Raw genomic sequence first — 6,297 nt, 5'->3', positions numbered from 1 at the left:
GAGAGAGAGAGAGAGAGAGAGAGAGAGAGAGAGAGAGAGAGAGAGAGAGAAATACACAAGGAAGTCACATTTTTATACTCTAACCTCAAGCCCTGTTTTGAGACATGCCACCAAAGAATGCCATGGGTTTCTACGCAGCACAGACCTCAGGCCATACCCTGATCCACTGCCACTCTGAGTCCGAATGGAGACTCCCAGGTAGCGGATCCCTTTGGGTCTGTGTCTTCTCCCAGCCACCTCTGGTCATTCCTGCATGCATTAATACCTCTAATCTGTTTCCTGGGACCTGCTCAGCAGATCTAGGCACTCTGGAATTTATGGCGAGAAATTATCCTAATACCCTCAGTGCTGATTTGTGTCATTTCTATTGGGAAACACAAGACCAAATCAAATCCACTTAAGCAAAATTGGTAATAGCAGTTTTCCAAAATAAAAAGTCTCTGGATAAGCTAGGTGTTGTGTTCAACATGCTTATAGTCCCAGCGCGTGAGAGGTTGAAGCCAGAAGTCATGAGAGACAGGGTAAGAAGGGGGAGGAAGAAAGAAAGAAGCGGGGAAGGAGAGAAGAGATCAAGGGCAGTGGGAAGGGAATTTGTAGAGGCACTTGGGGCCAATACTGGCTCTTACACTGCTGGATTCAGAGCTCAAGCATGTCACAGAGACCCGTGAGTTTCGCCACCTCTGCACCTGCCTGGGCTATGTTAGTTTCATCTCAAGCTCCACATGGCAGCTCCTGGCCGCTCTGTGCTGGTCTCAGGAGGGACAGAGTCTCTCTCCTCCTTAACATTCGGAATAAACCTTAGATTAGCATCCCTACAAGGGTCACACCATCACCTCTCTGGGCCTAATTAGTGTCAGCCAAAGACAGCTGCTACACTCCTGGAGCGGAATGCCTGCCAGCAGCACACTGACCAAGAACGGAAGAAGGGGCGGTATTGTCACACTGAAGTTGGATAAAGGGATCTAACCATATATCTAACTAATTACAAGGTTACTTTCAAGCTTTCAGCTGCAAAAAAAAAACCACTGCTTTCTTCGCTCACACAGCCACCGAGTTTCCTGTCGCTCACCCTAACTAAATCCCAATGCCCGTACTTACCTGGTCTCTTTAACCTCCCCAGAACTGATGGTACCCGGTCTTTCACGTGGCCCTCCCGTCGTGCAACCCCAAACTCTGAGCTTTTATTCCACATCAGTCCCTTCCCCACACTCACTGGGTGAACTTGGCAGGTTCCCGGGGCCCCTCTGCCCTCTATGCTATGCACAGTCCTTATCAATACACCTCGATATTTTCCCACTTCTTGAATTTTTACAACTTATCATCTTTATCAAATGAATTAGCCTTAAAGATCATTGCTTACAAGCTCACGTTCTCCTCTAGCTTCTGTTTCTCACAGATACCTCCCAAGAAGATTGCCCGGTACCAAGACAAGAGTGGGATTTTCTCCTGCAAGCGTGTAGATTAGACAATGAGAAGGCCAACGGGGAACTCAACAGCCGGACTCATTTTGATTGCAGTTCCCTCATGTTCGATTTCTCTCCTCCAGAGAGCCAGAGCACATCCAACAGCGGAGCTGCTGGTCATGCAGTTGAAACAAAATGGCAAGCACCCCAGCAACTTAGACTGGCCAAACAGAGGCCTGTACCAGGCCTTGTCTTTGGAGCCACAACCAGCTCCCAAATCGTGACACAGAGACTAACAAGTCTTAGTCTCTTAGTTATGAATGCTCAGCCTTAGCCTAGGCTTGTTTCTTGCTAACTCTTATAACTTAACCAGTTTCTCTTTATCTATGTTTTGCCTTGGGGCTTTTTACCTTTCTTTCTTTCTTTATTTATTTAATTTCTATCCTACTTTCCTGCTTCCTCATGTCTGGCAGGCAGCGGTCTGACTTCTAGTCCCAGGAGCATCCCTCTTCCAGAGGTCCTAACTTCAATTCCCAGCAACTACATGGTGGTTCACAACCATCTATAATGATGGTTTATTTAGACAGAAAAGGGAAGATGGTGTGGGATTTCCCTCTATATGCTGTAAATGTGTTTTGTTACCATTGGTTAATAAAGAAGCTGCTTTGGCCTATGGCAGGGCAGAATATAGCCAGGCAGCAAATCTGAACAGAGATATAGAGAGTGTAGGTGGAGTAAAAGAGACGTCATGTAGCTGCCGAAGGAGAAAGACACTGGGAAACCTTACCAGTAGGCCACAACCTTGTGGCAATACATAAATTAATAGAAATGGGTTAATATAAGATATAAGAGTTAGCCAGGAATATGCCTAAGCTATAGGACAAACGGTGTTATAATTAATATAACTTCTGTGCAATTATTCAGGTCTGGGCAGCCAGGAAACAAACCAGTAGTCTCCATCTACAACAAACACGTTGGTTTTCAATCCTGGGGAGGTGGAAATGGGAGAATTCCTGGGGCTCGCCAGCCAGCCAGTCTGGCTAATCAAAGAGCTCAAGGTTCATTCAAAGACGACTTCACAACTAAGGTGGAGAGCAACTGAACAATACCCAGCATTGACCTCTGGCTCTACAGCCACCCACACACATTTGCGCATGCACAATATAAACCCAAATGAACACATACAGGGGAGGAAGGAGGAAGGGAAAGAGAAAGAGAAGGGTTAAACTGTGTGTAAGTTTTACTGCCTGTAACCTCTGCACTGGGAAGGTTGAAGGAAGACTCCTATCAGATTGATGCCAGCCTAGGCTACATTCTAAGTTCCAGGCATGTCTTGGTTACAAAACAAGACCCTTTCTCAAAAATAGTAAATACAAAGCTGGAGGATGGCTCAGCAGTTAGGAATACTCGCTGCTCTTTCAGAGGGTCAGCGTTTGCTTCCTAACACCCACACGAGGCAGTTCACAACTCCCGGCGGCTGTGTCAGAGGAACAGCACGTGGCAATTGAAGTTCAAGGTGCCAGTCCACCAGGAGGAACCCCCCCCGATGGGTCAATCTCAGTTAGGAAAGGCCCCCAAACCACAGATCCCAGTATGTCTTTTGCTCATGCTGGTCTTTACATGTTTGTTAACACTGTCCTTCTCTGGTATCTGGCACGGTGTGAGTGGATGCGGGGAAACTCACACACACACACACACACACACACACACACAAGCTGTAATGCACTGTGTCTAATGGATGCATCATGTTCTACTGGACATCTTCACCTGTGAATTACTATGGAGATGATTTCTTCCTAAGCTGTCTAATTGATAATAATGTTAGCTTATACAGAGTTTTGATTAATAAAAATAAATACAAGGAAATACAGCCAGGGGCTATGAGTTTCACTTATGGAGCTGCATAGACCATAGCTTAGGTTAATGATTAAGAAAAACAATTGAGTCCCCAGGAGCCAGGCTGGTTCTAATTCTCTTAATGCTGAAAGACACAGCCACAGGTTTAGCTGTGTATTATTAGCTGAATCGAAGCTTTAAAGTAACTTTAGATCAAACATTTTGATGAAAGCTTTGAGATGAAAAACCCTAGAAAAGTTCACAAGGATACACAGCTGAGGTAAAAAATACAAAGCAGTCCAACTGTTACTAGTTGTCCTTGCTAGGGTTGGTTGACGATCAAAGGCAATGATTAATTCTTTATACCCAATTTTGACATCAATCTACTAATATAAAAAAAATTGATGAGTATGTACCCTAAGGATTTGAAGTAGAGACGACTGATTCTTCCTCATGTATAAATTTTAAATTTGTGATTCCTTTAAGGTTCTTAATAAGATTACCTTTCAAGGTAAGCAATAAGTAATTGGCCATTTCTTTGTAACTGCAAAAGTGCAGCCTATAGCCAAAGGCCTGACAAGAACACCTTAACTTGCCCACATGGTTAATTTATAACAAGATGCTCGAGTATGAATGTACATGGGTTCTTGGGTTTTCTTCTGTGATATGTAAAATGCTTAATTATGTAAGAGATATGGAAAGCATGCTGTTTTTTACTGTTTTGTATTCATTGTTATCATTCACTTGAGAAACAGAATGTAACCACATTGTGATTTTTATATTGCCTGGGAGGTTTTGCTGAGATATATAAGCTGCAAGGGAAAGAACAGAGTCAGAGGTTAAGAGTTAAAATGGACTACAAGGAAAACATCAAAAATGAGAGAATAGAGAATAAAGGAAAAGTTTGAAGGAAACCATCAAGAGTGTGTGTCTTTCTCCCAAAGCCCCTCAGAAAAGTCTACTGCATGCCAGTGATGTGGATTTCTTTCAAGTCTTTTGCTGTCTGGAGACTGCCTCCCCTCCCCCACCCACACCCACACAAAGCTGCAGCTAACTCTATGAGATCTGATGCCTTCTTCTGGCCCACATGGACATCTGCTGAAACTGACTTTAGTCCTCTAAGAGCAGTTTGTGCTTTTCTTATATGGACCATCTCTCTAAGCCCCTTGACTTTTTTTTTTCTTTTTTAAAAATTGTATTGCAGCCGGGCGATGGTGGCGCACGCCTTTAATCCCAGCACTCGGGAGGCAGAGGCAGGTGGATCTCTGTGAGTTCTACAGAGCTAGTTCCAGGACAGGCTCCAAAGCCACAGAGAAACCCTGTCTCGAAAAAACAAAAAAAAAAACAACAACAAAAAAAATTGTATTGCTTTTGGTCATGGTATTTCATTAAAGCAATAGAAAACTCGTTACTACAGAATTGGAACCTGTTTTGTTTAGGAATTAGATGACTTTGAACTTTGGGAAAGTGGTTGAAGCAAGCTTAATGGGGCCATTCTGGCAAGAGCCTGGAAGACAGTAAGACTGAGATACACTAACTGTGGAGCCCCAGCTCCTGAGCTGGAGGCTTTAGAAAGAACCAAGCTGTGTTCTCCCCTTAACAACTTGTGTGAAGGGACGGACTGGAGAGATGGCTCAAAGGTTAAGAGCACTTGCTGCTCTTCCAAAGGTCCTAATTTCAATTCCCAGCAACTACATGGTGGCTCAAAACCATCTGAGATCTGGTGCCCTCTTCTGGTTTGCAAAAATACATGCAGACAGAACACTGTATACATAAAACATAAACCATTAAAAAAATAAACTTGCATGAAAGTAAATTTAAAGTGGTATACTAATTTAATGGAGGAAATTTCAAGACAGCATCACATTTAGTCTGTGGCATGATTGTTACTGATTGCTCTCTAGAAATAAAAACAATGACAAGTGAGACAAAACAAAACTTGGAACAGAAGAACACCTAGTTTAATGTTGCAGGCAACCAAGCCATGGTTAAAGCTGTTATTGTTTAGATTAGTGCCGTTAAAAGAGAGCCCTCCCAGTTTACCCTGGAAAGAAGCCTTCAAATCAAGACCCTAACAGGTAAAATTCCAATTTGTAAAATAAAAAAAAAAAAAAACCTAGAAAAGTTCTTGCTTCCAGAATGCAACTATACATAGGCTGCTATAAATTGTGATCTAAGGGTTCATCCCAAGCTGGCAGCTGAACTTGGAAGTGTTGCCTAGGTGGTAGTGGCACATGCCTTTAATCCCAACACTTGGGAGGCAGAGGCAGGGATCTCAGTGAGTTCAAGGACAGCCTGGTCTACAAAGTGAATTCCAGGTCAGAACTGTTACACAATCCTTGTCTCAAAACAAAAACACTTGGCAGTGTCATGCACACAGTACTGGTCTGGGAGATAACAAATATCAAGGGGGTTGTGATTGTCCCTTGATGGTTTCATAGCTGTTGAGGCCAATGTGTAGCAGGGAAGGGACTCTTCAAGACCTGAGTGAAGCTGAAGGTAAGAACTACTCATATCATAGATGTGGAACACAACAGGACGGACACCACTCCTCCCTTTTGGAATAGGAATGTATTTCATTGTGTGTTGAAAGCATGTAAATTTTATAGGTCAATTAGATTGCCTTGGGATCTACGAGATTTTAAACTTTAAATGTTGAGACTGTTAACGATTTTAGACTTCTGAAGTTTGCAACATGAGATAGCCATGAGACTACTGGGGTACAGGGGAAAAATGAGGTTTGAATAAGAAATGTTCCCATAGGCTCATGTATTTGAACATTTAGTCCTAACAGAAGTGACTACTACATTCACTATAGTCTAGTTCTACAAAATACTCAGGTTTAATGTCCTTCCTTATTCCACCCCAAAGCTCTTAAGGTTTTTCTGTTTTCTTAAAGAGTACTTCAACAAACCATATCCCCTACCCAAGATGTCTTCATCACCTCATTACTTAAGATTGAGTGCCTTAGTGGTATTCAAAGCCCTCTAGAAGCCCCAGTGCATAAACAAACTCTATGCAAACTGCTACAAACTGAACTAGCCTATAGGGAGACCCT

The sequence above is a fragment of the Microtus ochrogaster genome, chromosome 18 (genome assembly GCF_000317375.1).
Source record: "Microtus ochrogaster isolate Prairie Vole_2 chromosome 18, MicOch1.0, whole genome shotgun sequence".
Lineage (NCBI taxonomy): Eukaryota > Metazoa > Chordata > Mammalia > Rodentia > Cricetidae > Microtus > Microtus ochrogaster.
This window is presented reverse-complemented; position numbering follows the sequence as displayed.